This window comes from Physeter macrocephalus, chromosome 13 (assembly GCF_002837175.3).
Source record: "Physeter macrocephalus isolate SW-GA chromosome 13, ASM283717v5, whole genome shotgun sequence".
NCBI lineage: Eukaryota > Metazoa > Chordata > Mammalia > Artiodactyla > Physeteridae > Physeter > Physeter macrocephalus.
Genome location: NC_041226.1, coordinates 81,642,600 through 81,660,716, shown reverse-complemented (window position 1 = coordinate 81,660,716; position 18,117 = coordinate 81,642,600).

The following is an 18,117-nucleotide window of genomic DNA, read 5'->3' as shown; positions in this document are numbered from 1 at the left end:
CAAACCCACAGAGCCGAGCGGTGATGGAACAGGCAGGTGCGCAGAGAGCCAGGAGGCGGCCAGAGCGTTTGGCCACCGTGCTCGGGAACCAGCACTTGTGCCCTGAAGTAAGGGGGCCCCTGGAGAGCAGGGGCAAGGGAGAGGTCCTCTGCCACTGCGTGCGGAGGGGGACAAGGCCTCACGCCGGCACGGTCACCCAGGGCCGTGGGGACCAGGGGAGGTGAGCCAGGCTCGGGGCGCGAGCCTGCTGGGGCGGGGGGAGGGGGACGGGAGGGGAGGGGTGGAGACGGCCCCAGGCTTACGTTAAGGAAACATCACTAGCAATTTCTGTTTTATTATTTCTTGTTCTATCTTCGGCATGAATGGGTGTTGAGGTTCTGAGGCTGAGGCCCTGCTGAGACGCGGGGCTGGGGGAGGGGTCTGAATCTGCAGGTGCTGTGGGCACAGCCCGCCTACAAGCTGCACCAACGTCCCTGCCGTCCCCAGGGCTTCTTGGCCAAGCAGGGAGGAGGTCCTCTAAAGAGCCGACCCCACGCTGGTGTGGAAGAAGAACCGGGGAGACATCAGGTGGTGAGCCCTTCCCCGCCGACAGCTCTTTGCTGAGCGCGCATGACACGCTCTGGGTGACAGGGCCAGGCCACCGCCCTCCCAGACTGGGGGACACGAACGAGAACCGAGCGAACACTTTCCATCAACTCCGCGGCGACGCGAAGCAGGAGAACAAGACACAGAGTGAGAGGCTGTGCGCCGTCCTTGTTCTCAGAGAGCCGGCGGGGGAGGCTCCAGAACCGGAGGTCGCAGGAAGGGCAGTGAGCCCAGGACGTGGCCAAGAGGCTCCACGGGGCTCCCATGGGCACACGGGTGCAGGGCCGCGTGAGGGGGCCCTGGGCCAGCCTTGCGCCCAGGCGCACAGCAGCCCGGGAGGAGCAGGAATCTTGGGTTCACTCCTGGGGGGCCCCTTCAGAGCATCCCAGGGCACCCCGGTTCCCAGAACGGCCGCTTCTTCAGAGCATTTCTCAGCCTTGACGGCCAGCCAGCACCCTGCACTTGGATGACTCCGCGAGGTCTCGGGGGCAGAAGACCGCCGGGCTGTTTGGGACCACAGAGCCACCTTCTCAGACGAGTTCCAAGATTGTGTCAGATAAGTGGAAAGAATAACGTATCTCCTAAGAGAGACAAAAGTCAGCTCCTAGCCCCCACTGGAGTACGCTGTTTTGATAGGGGAAAGGGTCCCTGGGATCTTTTTGCCTTTTGGGTCATTTAGGAAAAGCTAAGTACTTTATAAACACGTGCCACGTTTGAGAAAGGATGGTCCTAAAACATAGCACTTGAAAACCATAGTCTGTTGAATGGAATTTTTATTGTATGGCAACATATATGACAACCTTTTAAGGAAATGTCATTTCAACTATTCCATCTCTGAAAAGAAAGTTCACCTCCCATCTGAACGGGGCCTCCCATCTGAACGGGGCCCCCCTGGGGTCTCCTGTTTTCTGGTCATGCGGCCTCTCGCTGCTTTCAGGGCATTCGGCTGCCCCGGGCCCTGCAGCGGGGAGCCCACGTATGGAGGAAGAACCAAACACGGAGAAGTTTTCAGGCCACGGAGCATTCCCGCGAAGAGCGTCTGGAAGGATTTGAGGGGCGCCCTCCCTTCTGTGCCTTCCTCCCCCCTCCAAGCCAGGCTGAGTGACAGGATCTGAATTTTCAGGCAACTGGGAAACCAGGCAAAGAAGCGACGCCGTGAGCGGCCCCCAGTGGGCTTCTCCAAGGTCAGGCCGGGTGCCCGGGTTTGCACCAGCACCCAGTCCGGCAGGGCCTCTACCCCGGTTCAATTTTCCATCTGGCTCGAGGAGGCAGCGAGGCCTTCTGGGCTTTTGTGCAGCGAAACAATTTTGTCGCCAGTTATGGGTCCTGCGGTGTGGCCTCTGGCAAAGCCCTGCCTCTGCAGGGCAGGGATGCGATGCTGGCGTGACCTGCAGAGTCAGCAGAGCATCTGGTCCCCGGAGGATCCATAGGACCACCTGCCGGGAGGCCCCCGGGAGAGCCCTTTACCCACCGGTGGCCGCAGACACTTCTCAATAGCCCTGAAGTTCGGGCTCTGCAGGGGCGCAGGCTGAACAGGATGTGTGTGTTCTGAGCCCCGGGGCTGCGTCCAGGGGACCCTCCAGATGCTCGTGAGCTCGTTGGGAACCCAGGGAAGGAGCGGGCCCCCGGTCTCAATCCTGCTGTCCCTTGCTGCCATTTTCACGTAGATGCCACTGTACGATAAGAAACCATTTCCTCCCTCATGGCAACAAGGAGACAAGGAAGCGGTTCACCAGTAGTCTTGGCAGCACATCGAGGAAAAGGAGAAAATGCACCTGGAAAGAAAACTGCACCCCCCTCCAACTGAGAAGAAAAAGGAGATGTGAGAAGGGCGTCGTTCACCCACGCTGTAACGAAGGGCCTCGGCCTCCATGTGGGAAAGCAGTTCTGGGGGCACTTGCTGCCCCGTCCGCATCTCTGTGTGGCCACCGCTCGGGGGGCGGCCGGCTTGGCACGCTACCAGGTGGCCAGGGGGAGGCCGCATCTCAGAGCAGCTGGCGAAGCCGCTTTAAGTAGTTACGTGTATGGTCTCCCTCCTTTCACACCCTCCCCTATGGGCATCAGGTCATTAACAGTGAGTGGATGAGTTCTTAAAGCTTGTCTCTTCTAGGACAAAATTGAGTTTAAATGCCAGAAAAGTGTCTTGTTGTCATCTTGTCCTTGGGCCAGAGGCACTCTTGAGCTACTTAATTTTTAAAGATGGAAGTGATTGCTGTCCAAATGGCACCAGATCCAGTTAGTAGTAATAACGAGGGTTCCAACTTTACACACAGTAGGCCCGGCTCCAGTGGAGACAGAGCTGGGCCCAGGGGCTCTGACTCTTGGTCCAGTGATGTTTCCCGCTGCCTAGACCTCGGTGTCTGTCGTGTCTTGGTGAAATAAGCCAGATGTTTCACTGGTAACAACTTACCTTCTTCTACAGACATCACGGGAGCTATCTTGGTGTCAAGGACATACGAGTTAGAAGGTCTGACCAGGTCTTTCGTTGAAGATGAGCTGTTGCTTTCCTTGAGGCCACGATGTGCAGGCGAGGTGTTTTCACTCTGCAGTGTCACTGACAGTGGCCTGGAAAGGGGAGGGCAGGGGCTGGGCTGTGGTTTCCCCCGCTCCTTCCCCTGGTTCACCAGCTGCCACAAGCCGTTTCCTCTGCTGTGTGAGCTTCCAGGGCCCTTTCAATCAGGTTCCTGACCTTGAGTCTCCATGGAGACCACACCAATTAACCTTTCCAAAATCTGACTTGCTCACGGCCAGACCCGAAGATTCTTGTCCTACCCCTGACCTCGCCTTGCTTCTCCCCACCTGCTTCCGTACCACTGGCCCCTCTGCAGGAAAAATGCAAGTTTACCCTGAAGCTAAAGAAGCTGAAGTCCAGAGCCTACACTGCACGCCCAAGACCCCAACCCCAAGGCCTTGGGAAGAGGCTAGTCATTTTCCCTTTGTAACTTTAACCCCTTTTCTTTTTGATAGACAACACCCCTCTCCCAATGTCAAATCATATCGGCTTCAGGATCTGCCCCTGCCTTTTCCGTCTCTGCAAAATGCTTCCTGTTCCCGTGTTCTCTGCCGGGTAGACGTCTCCTGAGGGTGGCCCCTGAGCCACCAGAGGGTGTGAGGCTGAGAGGGCAGGACCCCGAGGGCCTTCCAGACCCAAGCAGAGCAACTCTTCCTGAACACGCTTAATAGGTGGCTCTGTGCTTTTGTTTGACGAAAACGTCCTGAAACTCATAGGAACCGTGAAAAACTAAGTAATCCATAGCTGGAATATTGAGTGTTAAAGCTAATAACTAGTAGGTGTGACATGTGATATTTTGCCCGTGAACAAGGAATAGTAATCTGCTGTGATGTCTAATTGTAAAAGATGTCAGTGAATTGGGCAACGAATCGGCACAATTCTTCGCAATTCAGTGGAGCTGCCGGGGTGAAACGTGCAGGTAAGTAGAAGACATGGTCAGTAGATACCGTTTTCCCCTCTCTGTCCTCGAGTATAGCGTTTGGCCTGTCAGTGAAGCCAGAAGATTTTTACCCGTGCCGCAAAGCATCCCAACAGAGACGAGTGGCCCAGGGAGGGTTGATGGGGCCTGCAGCACCCTGCAGGGCGTCCGGGAGAGCGTGACAGGTCTTCTGGGAGCTCCACACAGACCGATTCAAAACGGAGCGGGCAGAGCCCTTCCACGTACCCCGCAGGTATGTTAGGCCCCCCTCTCCGAGCCTGGCCTTTACTAGAAAACCGATTCACCCAAAAGGTCGACATTCGATAGTGACAGCGGCGTCTGAAGACCACAAGTGTCCAGCACCTCAGCACAAGCTGAACCTTAATGACCAGACGACAGGACAAAGGAAAGACGCGCAAGGGTCCTGTCGCGCTGAAGATGAGTCAGCAACAGAGGTTTTTTGAAAAAGCTGGTAACCGGCTGCCGAGTGCCGTTTCCAGGGAAAGACTGGAGACGGCAACTACCCCGGCTCAGCACTTCTCGAGCCCCTAGAAGAGTGACAGGCCAGTTTCGTTCCGCGTCGGGGGTCGTGAAGAGGCAGGACGCCCCCAGACATCTGGGCCTCCTCCCCGCTCCGGCCTCACGAGCGGGGAAGGAGACACACGCAGGGAGGACGAACCTGGAGCAGCATCGAGGCGGCTGGGGGGGCCGAAGGGCCGGGAGGCAGGGAGGCGCCGTGGAGGCTGCTCTCAGCCGTGGGACGGGCCCTGGGCCCGAGGTGTGGGCGTCACGGGGCGCGGTTTTGTGCACAAGCTCCGGCGCCTGCCCCCTGGCCCCCAGCCCCTCCGCCGGCCCGTGGGGCAGACGCCAGAGGGCCCTCCTTCAAAGACCTGCGTTGGGCTGCAGCTTCTAGCCGTGTCTGTGGCCCCCGAGGAAGATCTTCCTTATTCCGGTTTGGGTTGGGATATGTTGCGGGGAGGGGAGGGGGAGGGCCCGCCTACTGCCCGGCTGACTCCTCACCCATCTTCCTAAATAAAGCAGCAAAACCCACCTGTGGACGCGCGACCCCAGCTAACCTCTCCACTCTGAGGAGCCAGGGGAGGCCGCAGCTGCTCACCAGGAGCAGCCTGACTCCTAACCTACAGCCTTCCGGAAGCAAGTCGGCACACAGAGGAGAGACGTGAATCTCCAGAAGGACGTGGACCTTGCAGCAGACAGCTAAGGAGAGAGCAAAAGAAAATTACAAGTCGAATTACTGTCCTCAGAAACGTTCCAGAAAATATTGCATGTCCATAACGTAAGAACAGGATGCTGTTTTCGAACAGGCAGAAAACAGGGAAGAAATTTAGAAATGACTGCTGAACTTAAATCCCACGGAAGAGCTGGCGGCCAGGATGGAGCTCAAATGTGGAGAGACGGGGAAACACACGAGGAGAGTAAGGGCCATCGATGATCCGCCTGGGAGTGAAGTGTCTGGCTGCTGCTGGGGTGTCAGAGAGACAACAAGGGTGAGCGCTCACCGGCACGTGGCACAGGAAACTTCCCAAGCGGGAGGAAGCCGTGGCTGAGGAGACTGACCCCACGGAGGCTGAGGACGTCGGGAGTGGGACAGCTACCCAGACCCGGCCCGAGGGGATCTGGGGACACCGGACCCGCCAACGCCAGTTCACAGGACACTAGCAATCAAGCCACACAGGGTGAAACGGCAGAGGGGAAATGATGTCCACCCCCTCCCCTGGGAACAAAAATACACAAAGAAAGGGAGAAGAAGAAATACATTCCACCTCCAGCGAAACAAGGAGCCAGCCGAGAGCCTGAACTACGCGGACCGGAGAGACGCGAGGAGTAGGAGACTGCAGGTCACAAAGCTTCGGAGTCAGCGCCAGGCCCCCAGTGAGGAACAGGGTGTGGGCGTCAGGGCTCACGGCGTGAAAAAGAAGCGGTTAGAGCCACCAGACTAGGCCTCGCGCCTCACGCCTGCCAGCGGCTCGGGGATCACCCGGGCCCGGCCCCGGTCTGGGGCGAGTGGTGCCAGCTGGACAGGCCCCACCCCCGATGGAGCCCCCTGGAAACAGCTGATCCAGGGAGGACTTGCTACGCAAAGGTGAGTCATCATCAGAAAGGAACCAGCGCAGGACCTGTGCAAAGACACGGTGAGAATGAAACACACAAAATAAAGGGAAAAGAGCAAGCAAAGCACAGCAGAAAGAGCAGAAAAAATGGCCATGAAGGGGGTGAAAACTGAGCAGACACCCCTTCGGGTACAAAAAGATTGCCCTTCCAAACGAGAACACGCAGCAAATGAAAGGCACAGAGTGAATTTTCTTAAGGAGAATTAATTATGACCAGAAACTATAACAAGAAATATGATGGCAAAACTAAGACTAACCGTGACCTTGAATGTCGACAAGTGTCCTTACTTCAGCTCAACTCGCCTTTTAAAAGAAGAAGACCGTCAGGCTGAATCACAGAGCAGGAACCTGCCTAAAGCAGAGCGATGCAGAGGGCTTGCAATGAGAGGACGGGCAGAGGCGTGCCAGGCAAATGATCCTGAGAAAAACATCAAAACGGGTTGCATATTTTTTTAACTAGACAAGGTAAAGAATCAAAGATAGCCACAAAAAATATCTGAGGAGAAAGAATCATGGCGGTGGGGTAAGGCTAGCCCATAAATAGACCGATGAACAAATTAGAAAGCCCAGAAATACACTCAAGTTTATACAAGGATCTACTGATAAAAATGGCATTTCAAATCATCAGGGAAAGGGTTAGTCCTCATGGGGTCCTGAGACAACTAAATAGCCATCTGAAAACTTAACTTCAATCCACACCAAAATAAACTCTAGATAAATCAAAATTTAACTGGAGAAAATGAAAGCATGAAAGTAGTAAATGAAAATATGAATGACTTTTAAAATAATATGAGAGGGGAATTTCCTTCTAAAGTATGATACAAAACTCCAGAAGATAAAGATTAATAAAAATAATTTTTAAAATAAAATATCAATAAATTTTATTACATAAAAATAAAATATATCTTCAACAAAACACAAGCCAAAGACAAAAATTGCAACCTATAAGCGTAAACAAAAGGTTAATTTCTTTAACAAATGAGGAAACCAACAAATCAATACAAAAGACCGCAGACCCAATAGAAAGGCGAGCGATAACCACGAACAGACATCTCACAGCAAAAGAAGCGCGCTGGCCTTAAAGCTGTGAAAAGATTCACGACCCCAAGAAACACAGACAAACGTTACAAGGAGTGTGGGGTGGGGTCTGCTGTGGTCCTGCTTGGGCATGTGGCTGAGTGCATCTGTGCCCCCGTTCTTCAGAGCCTTTTTACACTTCTTCAGAGCCAGCTGTGCCTTCTTTGGAGTATCCTTATATATGGCAAATCTTTGTCATTGAAGGTAAATGTGAATTTTATTTTTCAACACAGACCAAAGTAATTTGAATCATGATTTTAAATGAAGCGAGTGATGAGGACAGGGCAGTAACACTTCCCAGAGCTGAAGGTGCCTCCCAGTCATTACAGGAGACGCTGTGGCAGCTACGGCTCTGGGCTCTGCCGCTGGACGGGTCCAACCTCAGCCTGCGGCTTACTCCCAAGAGCATCTGGGACAGTCCCTTCGCGCCCCCAGGCCCCGGTTTCCTCCCCTGCAAGATGGGGTAACAGTGGTTTGGAGTCATGGGGTGATTACAGGGTGACTGCTGCCTCAGTTTGCCCAGGCTGAGGGGTGTCCTTGGACCCTAGATGGGGGCTGTGCTGGGGGACTGTCTGATCGGCCCTAAGGAACTAGAACTGGACATGCCTCTCAGCACGGATTTGGGGGGCACTCTGCTGGTGAGTGCCCTGCTGGTTAGAGCCCTGCTGGTAAGAGCTCTGCTGGTTAGAGCCCTGCTGGTTAGAGCTCTGCTGGTTAGAGCCCTGCTGGTGAGTGCCCTGCTGGCTAGAGCCCTGCTGGTGAGTTCCCTGCTGGTTAGCGCTCTGCTGGTGAGTGTTCTACTGGTTAGAGCTCTGCTGGTTAGAGCCCTGATGGTTAGAGCCCTGCTGGTGAGTGCCCTGCTGGTTAGAGCCCTGCTGGTTAGAGCTCTGCTGGTGAGTGCCCTGCTGGTTAGAGCCCTGCTGGTTAGTGCCCTGCTGGTTAGCGCTCTGCTGGTTAGAGCTCTGCTGGTGAGTGCCCTGCTGGTTAGAGCCCTGCTGGTTAGAGCTCTGCTGGTGAGTGTTCTACTGGTTAGAGCTCTGCTGGTTAGAGCCCTGCTGGTTAGAGCTCTGATGGTGAGTGCCCTGCTGGTTAGAGCTCTGCTGGTGAGTGTTCTACTGGTTAGAGCTCTGCTGGTTAGAGCCCTGCTGGTTAGAGCCCTGCTGGTGAGTGCCCTGCTGGTTAGAGCCCTGCTGGTGAGCCTCTCCTTTCTCACAAGTTGCTTTGAAAGACAATTCCGAAACCATGAAGTTTTTGTTAAGAGATTGTGGCAAACTGCTTAAGGGTTTGTGTCTGAGCACAGGTGGTCCCTTTCCATGCTGCTTCTGGGCTCGGCCAGGTGACTTGGTTCGACCGATGGGACACAAGCAGATGCTTGAAACGTGCATGGATCTTGGGGCTTGCCACTTGTGCTGTGGGGAACCCCTTGGTACCGAGTTAGCAAGCCCAGTTTGCTGGCCTGAGAACGAGTGACCGAATGGTGGGGCTGGCCCTGCACTGGTGAGTGAGGCCCTCCTAGGCCACCAGGCTGGCCACCAGGAGAGCTGCCCACCAACCCCAGAACAAGAGAGCAATGCCACTTTAAGCCACGAGATGTGTGGCGGTTGTTTTATAACCGGCAGAGAGATTTTGTTAAAAAGTTAGTGGTTGAAGCTAAAGCTGCTTAGTGCATGAAATGAAGATGTGGAAATGATTCTACGCATGGACATTAGAAAAGCACATAACACTTTATAAAGTGCAGAGCTAAGACCTAAAGAAGCGAAGTATATAAAATACATCTTTAGCTTAGATGCACAATGGTCTCTGAAAGGTTTTTTACCCCTGTTTGAATGGTTACCTCTTTCAGAGTTCCTCTTTGTAAGAGAAAATTTCTTGTAAACAAATCCAGATTAGGTGTTGAGGCTTGTTCTGCTATCTTCCTGGTGCATTTATATCTCAGGAGAATGTCTGCCATGAACACAACACATTCTGGACCGTTCCTTGGTACTAGAGGTAGAGCTCCATCACTGGGCTGGGTGCTGAGGTCAGGGTCCCAAGGTGCCATCCCAGGTTTGCCTCAGGATGCTCCAGTTTTAAAACTGAAGTCCCATGTCCCGAGAGCCCCCTTTGTCCCTGGCAGACTGGGACTGCTGGTCATTCCTTTCCAGAAACAACAGTGAAGAATCCTTTGGGATCTGACAGAAATGCCAATTCTGGGCCTGCCTTGGACCTGCTGAGTCAGAACCTCAGGCCGTGCTGATGCACCTAAGGGTTGTACGCTGGCTTCTGGAGGGGCCGGGGTCCAGGCTCGTCTGGCAGGGGCCCAGGGAGGGCTGGAGTTTAACAGAAGCACCGCAGGAACCCAGCGGCTGGGCAAGCCGGCAGACTTGTGGTCTGACCGCCAGATCTCAGCCCTATCCTGCCAAGACTCAGGAAGCTGGGTTTGCCTGGCTGGCTCCAGGCCACCTTCCAGGCTTCCTTTTCACGTGGGGACATTGTCAATGTTTCCAGCAGGTGGCACGTGCTAATCACCCCATCAGAAATCTGAGTAAACCCAGTGGTTGACTTGGTTGCTGAAACATCAGGTGTCTCTATTTGCAAAGCACGCGCAGTCAATCACGCCATCAGCAGTGATGAAGAGAAACGTATAATTGGCGTAATTAGCACTGCAGCGCGGTCGTGTCTAATTACAAAGAACACTCTCTTCGGCTCCAGTCAGACCGAAACTGGTAAGCACAGATTTTTGAGGAAAAAGAATAAAGGATGATATCCTGAAATTCAGCCCGTTTACTCAATCACATTTTAGCTTTTACTTTGCTTTGTAGGGGATGTGCCAATGTTGCCCAGTCCTGGTAAAAATCTATGGGGTGCCTTCACCAGGACAGAGAAGAAAGTAAGATGGTTTAGTGATGAGGGTGGTCAAAAATGCAATCTCTTTTTTATTTCTTAAGGAGGAAATTTGAGACAAAGTAAAGGCGGTAGCTCTATAAATTTTTGTAGTATTCCCATTATTTCACAGTTGGCTTGAAATAAAAAACACATAGTATAGGTTATTTGTGTTACCTGAGAAATCGCCCCACATCACAGCGACTTCTGGTGACTGACTTCCACGAGTGACTGTCTGCTGTCTCAGCGTTGGAATCTCCCGCAGTGGCAGCAGAGGACGTGATTAAGGGGCTGCTCCGAGCAGGACGTGCACTGCAAGCCGCAGAGCCGATGCAACGCGATACCTGAGCTCCCAGACCTGCCACAGCGGAGCAGGAAACTTGGCAGGTCCCAGTAGCCCGTCGGGGCCACAGTGGAGACACAGCTGAGAACCGCAGCGACAGGTGTGCACAGAACCCTGGCTGCCCTCATCACTGGCCAGATTTTGGGAGAAAAGTTAGCTTTGAGATCAGCAGTGACATGGGCCTCACCGAGTTTTTTGGTTTTTTGTTTTTTTTTTTTTTCTTGCGGTGCGCGGGCCTCTCACTGTCGTGGCCACTCCCGCCGCGGAGCACAGGCTCCGGACGCGCAGGCTCAGCGGCCATGGCTCACGGGCCCAGCCGCTCCGTGGCACGTGGGATCCTCCCGGACCGGGGCACGAACCCGCGTCCCCTGCATCGGCAGGCAGACTCTCAACCACTGCGCCACCAGGGAAGCCCCTCTCTGAGTTTTGAATAGAGAGTCTTGTAACTTAACCAGGGATTAAGCATTTCAGCCCAGTGTTGAGTAGGTAAATATGGCTGGTGATCCTTGACGCTCTGGGTTGAGCTGGGCTTTGCCAACTAGCTCTGAAAGTCTCATACAGAAATCAAGCCGTTAAGGGCATTATGAACATGATCGGGAGTTTTAAAAAAATCTGTTAGTACAAAAGCCTTTGAATATCTAAGTCCATCTTAGGAGAGTCTCATACTGGTAATTACACAATGATGCCTATCTATATATAGTTTAGATGTTGGCATTTAGTTTAGAGAACAAAAAAAAGTGAAAACAAAGATGAAACAGAAGTACAAGATCCTCTCCAAAAAGAACCAAATACAGCCCTTTTGAATAAGAATTTCAAAATACCATGCAGCCATCTTTTTTGTATTTCTGATTATTTTATGGGGAGACTGAGGAACAGATGAAGCTGACATACACCAGCAGCTGAGGACAGAGCCAGGAACGGCGTGTCGATGCCAGATTCTCATCTTGGGCTGGAGCAGTTGTTTCTGCTTACTTTTCTCACTTCTGGCTTAACCCCACTTAAGAGTTAAAGAAATTAAATCTGTATGTGTTTCCGGCCCTGGGACTTCTCAGCTGCCTTTTTAAACTCAGCATTGCGGGCTAGAAAGGAACTTGGGGAAATCCGCCAGCGAGGTGCTCTGGTTTGCTTAGCGGTCCAGAAATCGTGCCGGGGGTTTCCCATCTCGACACCTGATGGGACCCACCGAGCCTTAACTCCTGGCTCCCTGGGGGTCAGACAGCTGCTAAATCGGAAAACATCCTCAGTTACAACAACAAAGAGGATGATGTCACACATCTTAATTCTCATTTGATCCACCGTTTAAATCCCCTTTGGGCCGAGTACCTCCTGTGTGGGGGGAGGCCAGACCAGGGCACGGGCCACGCACCCAGTGGGAGACCTGCTCGCAGGCTTCTGGGGCCACGGGAGGCCAGGGCGGCAATGCTTCTTGTCTCCCTGGCAGGAAGGCCTCCTCCAGGGAGCAGGAAGGAAGTGACTGGAGGGCCGTGAGTCACCGACTCTGGCCGACAATCCTCCGGGGAGGGCCTGCGAAACGTTCAGGCCCTGATTAGCTCTGGAGGCCGGACGGCCGCGAGCATCCCTGAGCCTCAGACCCTCCCGTCTTCAGATGTACGCTCACCACGGCTGAGAGACGGAATGCCTGACATAAACATATGGTGACGGATTAACCGACGCCTGCGGATGCGGCCTGGCCCCGTTACCACTGGGACATCACCTTTAAAATAAATACGCGAGTCTCAGGAGGGGCCTCGGTGTCACTGTGGTAGACTTTTAAAAGTAAATTTCTGTTTCACTGCCTTAGAAATTTGGGATGAATTCGAGCACGGTCACTGCGACCCAGCCAGCACAGGGATAAACAACTTTTCCTCGCCTCGCAGCGAGAAAGCGACCCTCAGGAACCTGACAGCCGCTGCCGCTCTGTGCAGACCGCAGGCCGGCGGCCTCTGTCGAGTCTCAGGCCCTGTGTGATCAGGCCCTGCTCTGGCCACCGGCCTCCTGCTCTTCCGTCCAGCAGACTCATACATTTACGCTCTGAGTCCCGTCCGCTGTGTGAGCCGGAATGACAAAGGCAATCCAGCTGGGGGCCATGAGGCTTCCTGCTACCCCGGCCCCCACACCTGGCCCCTCAGCCCGGAGGCCCCGTCTGGCCCCCTCTGGCCCCGTCTATCCCGGGGCTCCTCCAGGGGCCTCTCCCTCCTTCTGCTTCAGGAAGCTGCTCTACACGATGGGGGTGGGCAGGGACAGTGAAGGCGGGACCTTTGGGGACCTTTGGGTGCTTGGGGTCCAGGGTCATGATCTCGTTCGGGGCACACGGCGTTTGCCGCTTTCTTCGTCCAGAGGAAAAGAGGCCCCGCTAATTGCATCTGTTCTTAATCAAAGCTGAAAAAGGCAGGGAGAGAGTTGTGGTGGGAGAGTGAAATCGTGGCCTCACTTACCTCATCCCCTTCCAACGCGCAGAGCCCGGTTTCGCCGTCCACGGCAGGGAAACCCTCAGGCCGCAGCGCGCGCTCCGCTGGCGTGGTGCAGGGGTCCGGCTGTCCAGGACCTGGTGAAAATACAGGCGCCCAGGGACAGGACTGCTGGAGACGGGAGGGGGGCACGCGTGGGCTCTCAGGTTTCCCGTAGCACTGCTGGTACGGCGACCGGCAGCGGACACGCAGAGAAGTCTGGGCGCTGGAGTTGGACGGAGCGCGTAAGCAACACACAGCCACGTGCAGCTCCCGCCGTGTGCTGTCCTGAGGGGCGGCTCGGAGGACGACGCTCCGGAGGGCTGGGCGTTCTCGCTCGGTCCCTGGCCTCTCCCCACGCCTCCTCCGCAAGGTGTCTTGACAGGGACAGTGAAGACGCCCCCCGAGTCGGCAGGAGGGCAGGAAGCCAGGGCCCACACCTCGCCGAAGCTGGTGCCCGGTCTCCACGGCAGGACTGTGGGCGTCACAGCACTGCACCCCCAGCTCAAACACCAGCCGGCCCTGGGCGCCGGGCCCTCCCACACCCCCGTCAGTCCCTTCACATAAAACAGAGCCGGGGGCTTCCCTGGTGGCGCAGCGGTTGGGAGCCCGCCTGCCGATGCTGGGGACGCGGGTTCGCGCCCCGGTCGGGGAGGATCCCACATGCCGCGGAGCGGCTGGGCCCGGGAGCCGTGGCCGCTGAGCCTGCGCGTCCGGAGCCTGTGCTCCGCGACGGGAGAGGCCACAGCGGTGAGAGGCCCGCGTACCGCAAAAACAAACAAACAGACAAACACAAAAAACAGAGCTGGGCAGGCGAGGGGAGCTGCCTGGAATAGGGCGTTTCAAACGGTGGGTCACGACCAGCGACGGGCAGGTAAGAGCTCCACAGCTGCCGGGGAGCGGGGAGAGGGTGCGTGCAGGGCTTGTCCGTTTCCATGGCATCAGCCCTCCGGCCGGGAAGAGACGAGAAGGGCATCATATGCGGTGTTTCCACCGTGTAACAGCCAGTGAGGACTTCAAGAGCAGGGGTTTGTACAGTTTTATAAACTTATAAAGCTTATATAATTTAATTTAAAATAATGGTTCTGTTTAACAACAAGCTGGCAGAACTCCCGAAAATGTCGCGGCTGATCTCGTGAGCTGCTTCCTCCGGGCCACCCGCGGCTCACTGGCTCACTGAGGGTCCTGAGATCAATTTCAAAATTACGTAAAGCAGACGCGGTTAAGTGAAGCTGGAATAGAATATGAAATTTTAGAGCAGATTATATCTACTCAGCTCAAGCACTTGTGTGAGTGTGTCAGGTCATGACCTAAAGTGTATTTACTTTTGAGGGTCTTTTAACAAGAAGTGTGAGCAATTCTGGAGTCGGGACCCCAGCTGCCTTTCTGTCCAGCTTCAGAGTTACCGTCCGGAGGGCCGCGCCCACGGCCTGCTGCCTGCTGCCCCGAGAGCTTGAGGAGACTCTGGGAAAGGAGACCCTGGAGGGGAAAGAAGGCAGCAGAGCCGGCTTTGTCCTCAGACCTCTGAACCGCCGGCGCCAGGCGCCGTCCTAGGTGTGGACGGGGACCCACACATCACTGTCTCATGACACCAAGGGCAAAGGTGAGCGGTGGTGCGGGGACCCCTCCCGGGGCGCCGGGTCTCAGGCTCCCCGCAGGAGGGGACCTGGGTCCTGCGGGGCTGCAGCAGAAGCACAGGAGCAAACAGTGAGGGCTCATCTACCACCGTCTTGTCCTTTTCAAAAAAACTGTCATTTTGAGATGATTGTAGGTTCACGTGCGATTATAAGGGCTCGGACAGAGCTCCCGCGTCGCCGTCCCCAAGGCCTCGTGTGGTGACGTCTCGCGTGACTGTGGTGACTGCACAGACCTCAGCAGGAGCTGGGAGAGATACAGCCACTGCCCGCTCGGGTGCGCCAGGGCACATGCACGCACGCATGTGTGTGTGTAGATCTGTGTGATTCTGTCACACGTGCACACGCGTGTGGCCACCACCACTGTCAGGGCACAGAACGCGTCCACCCCACAGGGTCCCTCCTGCTGCCTTGTTACGTCCACAGCCGTCGCCTCCCGCTTCCCTGGGCCCTGACCCCCACTGTCCCTTCCCCGTCTCTGCAGTTTGTCATTCTAAGAAAGTTGTGTAGGGAGTTCCCGGTGGCCTAGTGGTTAGGATTCTGGACTTTCACTGCCAGGGCCCAGGTTCAGTCCCCGGTCGGGGAACTGAGATCCCACAAGCCTCGCGGCCAAAAACAAGAAGAAGAAAGAAAGGAAGTTGTGTAAATGGCATCATGCATGAGCGTGGCAGGCCCTCCTCCGCCTCGAGGTCGCCGGGGTTACCGCGTCAGTCGTCTGTTCCCTTCTGTTGCAGAGCAGTCGGCTTCGGCTCCTACCTGCGGAAGGGTGGGTGGAGGTTGCCTCTGGTTTGCGGTGTCCGTGAACAGCGTGGTTTTGTGAGCGTCCTGTCTCTCAAAGGAGACTCTCTTCCTCCAGGCGGAGGGTCTGGGGTGAGAGTAAGGCCTCCCTCTGCACTGGCTACAGGCTCACCGGGGGCAGGCGGGGGGGACTGACTCCTGGGAGGAGGTGGGGGCCTGGAGGGACCCGCGGGGACCGCATCCCAAGGTCCCAGGGCAGAGCCACCGTCTGCCCACCCCCCAGCGTCTCCCAGGCCTGGCGCCGGTGCTGCAGGACAGCCAGTGTCTCCTGGGCGCTGGGGGGGAGCGAGGGGAAAGCACCCCGCCCTCGCCCTGGGGCTGATGAAACCGCCAAGCCGGCCCGGGCGCTGAGCGCCGCACAGCAGCACACGGGCCCCACGGCAGCCGGGTGGGCGGGCACTGCTGCTGGCCCATTTCACAGACCAAGAAACAGAGACAATCGGGGGGAAGAGCTCTGTTCACCTCAAAGCATCCGGAAGGAAGAGAGGTAATTTAAGTGGGGTGTCGTGGGCTACGTCTGTAGTCAAAGCAGTGTCAGCCCGTCACTTTCACACTCAAAGTTCGTCGCCACGTGTTCACACCCCCAGGCGCTGCGCTTGTACCATCTGGCCAGCTGCCACCGTCCACTCCCGCCTGCGCCACCCACGGCCCTGAAGCCGGGAGTGATGGCCACACGGCTCCCGTGAAGGGGTGAGGGGCAGTCCTGGCCGGGCCGTCCCGAGGCAGCTCCCCCTCCCCAGAGTCAGCACAACCTCAGAAATGGGCTTTCCCACCATTGCAAAGCAATTATACTCCAACAAAGACATTAAAAAAAGAAAGAAAGAAATGGGCTTTCCATTCTGACTCAGTGCTGCCACTGTGTTCATAGCTTCGAGACCACGTCAGCTTCTGGGGTCGTCTCCCCTGTTTACTTCCCCGCACCATTCCAGGTGGAGCTAACTGCAGGCCGTGGGGTGGTCAGTGATTTCCTGCTCTTCCCACGGGATCTCGCAGCTTCTGGACACGTGCCCCGTGCTCAGTAAACGAATCGCTAAACAAAGAGTACATACTCATTCAAACACCTTGTACGGCCACTGTGCAAGATTGTCTATAAATATTAATAAAACCTGGAAGGAAATACTATATAACGTGTGGGCACACAGGTATCGTTTTGCTCTTTTCCAGTTTCTTTACTATTACGTTGCATCTCCCAACCTAATGTTTCACAAAAGCAGCAGCTCCTACTGGCCGTTGATAAAAATCTCTGTTGCGCGGTTGTAACCACCTGCCGGGCAGTTTGCCACCGTGGCTGCCTTTGTCGCTGGGTCTCTGGAGCCCGACTCCCTGGACAGGAAGTGTCTGTGGTCAGAGCTCCTGGGTTTTCTCCTTTGCAGCTTGTGTAGTGACTCTGTCGTGAGGACTGCCTGACAGCAAATCCCCATCTCCCGTGGTGTGGATCAGTTACCTCCTCTGCTCCTTTTAGCTTCTGGGATCCTTCCATGGAGATTTTAGAAGAAGAAACACACACCATCCGTCCATGGCTAAGAAGGCAAGACTTGGAGCCTAGTTAATTGCTGATTTCAGGGGTGTCTTCAAAGAGCTCCTTGATATTTGGCCAATTATGGTAAAAAATAACAAGCTAAACTTTACTATGATAAAAACGTAGATATTTTGAGCAAATGCTCTTCATGATAAGCAAGTAAGGCGTTATACAAGTGTATTCAACAGGCAAAGCCATTAGGTACCTGGGTTATATTTTACTGTTAACTTACACTGACGGGTACACTGATATTGATCAATGGCGTCCCACATCAACCGTTAGGGTTTCCGTTAGTGAGGCTGGGCCAGGCATGGGCTGTGCCAGTGATCCTTACATCTCGCTGGCTTTACACGACAGGAGCCATTTCTCACGTTTGTTCATCAAGACGGTTCCAGGGCAGCTGCCTCTCCACAGGGAGTCAGGGGTCCACTTAGCTCTGAGCTTTAAAGCGAGGCCTCCCAGTCGCCGTCGATGGAGAAGAGAGAGGAGAAGCTACACGGTGGCTGTTCCCAGCTTCCAACCAGATGCGCTCACTTCCTAGGCACCCGGTCCCTCGGCAAGCTGCCAGGAGGGAGGCGGCGTGGCCCCTACTCCCCCCGCCCCCCAGCCCGCCCCAGGAGGAGCTACTGGTGCTGGCAGTGGCTCTGGCGCTGTCTCCCTGTAGGCGGGCCGAGCCGGGCCTCCTTTCCACCAGCAGCACAGAACCCCTGGGCTTCGAGCATCCAACGGGAACTTCAGTGCAGGCGTCTCCCCTCTACGGCTTTTTTTCCCCAGTGTGGCCCAAACGACAAATATTGGAGAAAGATTATTTGAGGGTGTTATTACTCATTTCTCTGGATTCTCCAAATGCTTTCTCTCCTAGACTATCAGGTCACCAGAGCCACATTCCTTGACTCCTAAGGGCCTGAGTAAACTATCAGAGAATTAGGATTGAACATTACGTTCCCAACTTTGCCATGTGACAGTAGGAGAAACCACTACATTCATTCAACGAATATTAGTTGGACTTTTACTGTGTGCCAGGCAGTGTTGTGAGCAGAGCAGCAAAGGTCAGTCATTTGAGATAGAAAAATCCTTCCCTGACTTGTTGAATATCCGTATGAAAAATAAAAAATTCCTCCCAGGGCTTCCCTGGTGGCGCCGTGGTTGCGCGTCCGCCTGCTTATGCAGGGGAACCGGGTTCGCGCCCCGGTCCGGGAGGATCCCACGTGCCGCGGAGGGGCTGGGCCCGTGAGCCGTGGCCGCTGAGCCTGCGCGTCCGGAGCCTGTGCTCCGCAGCGGGAGAGGCC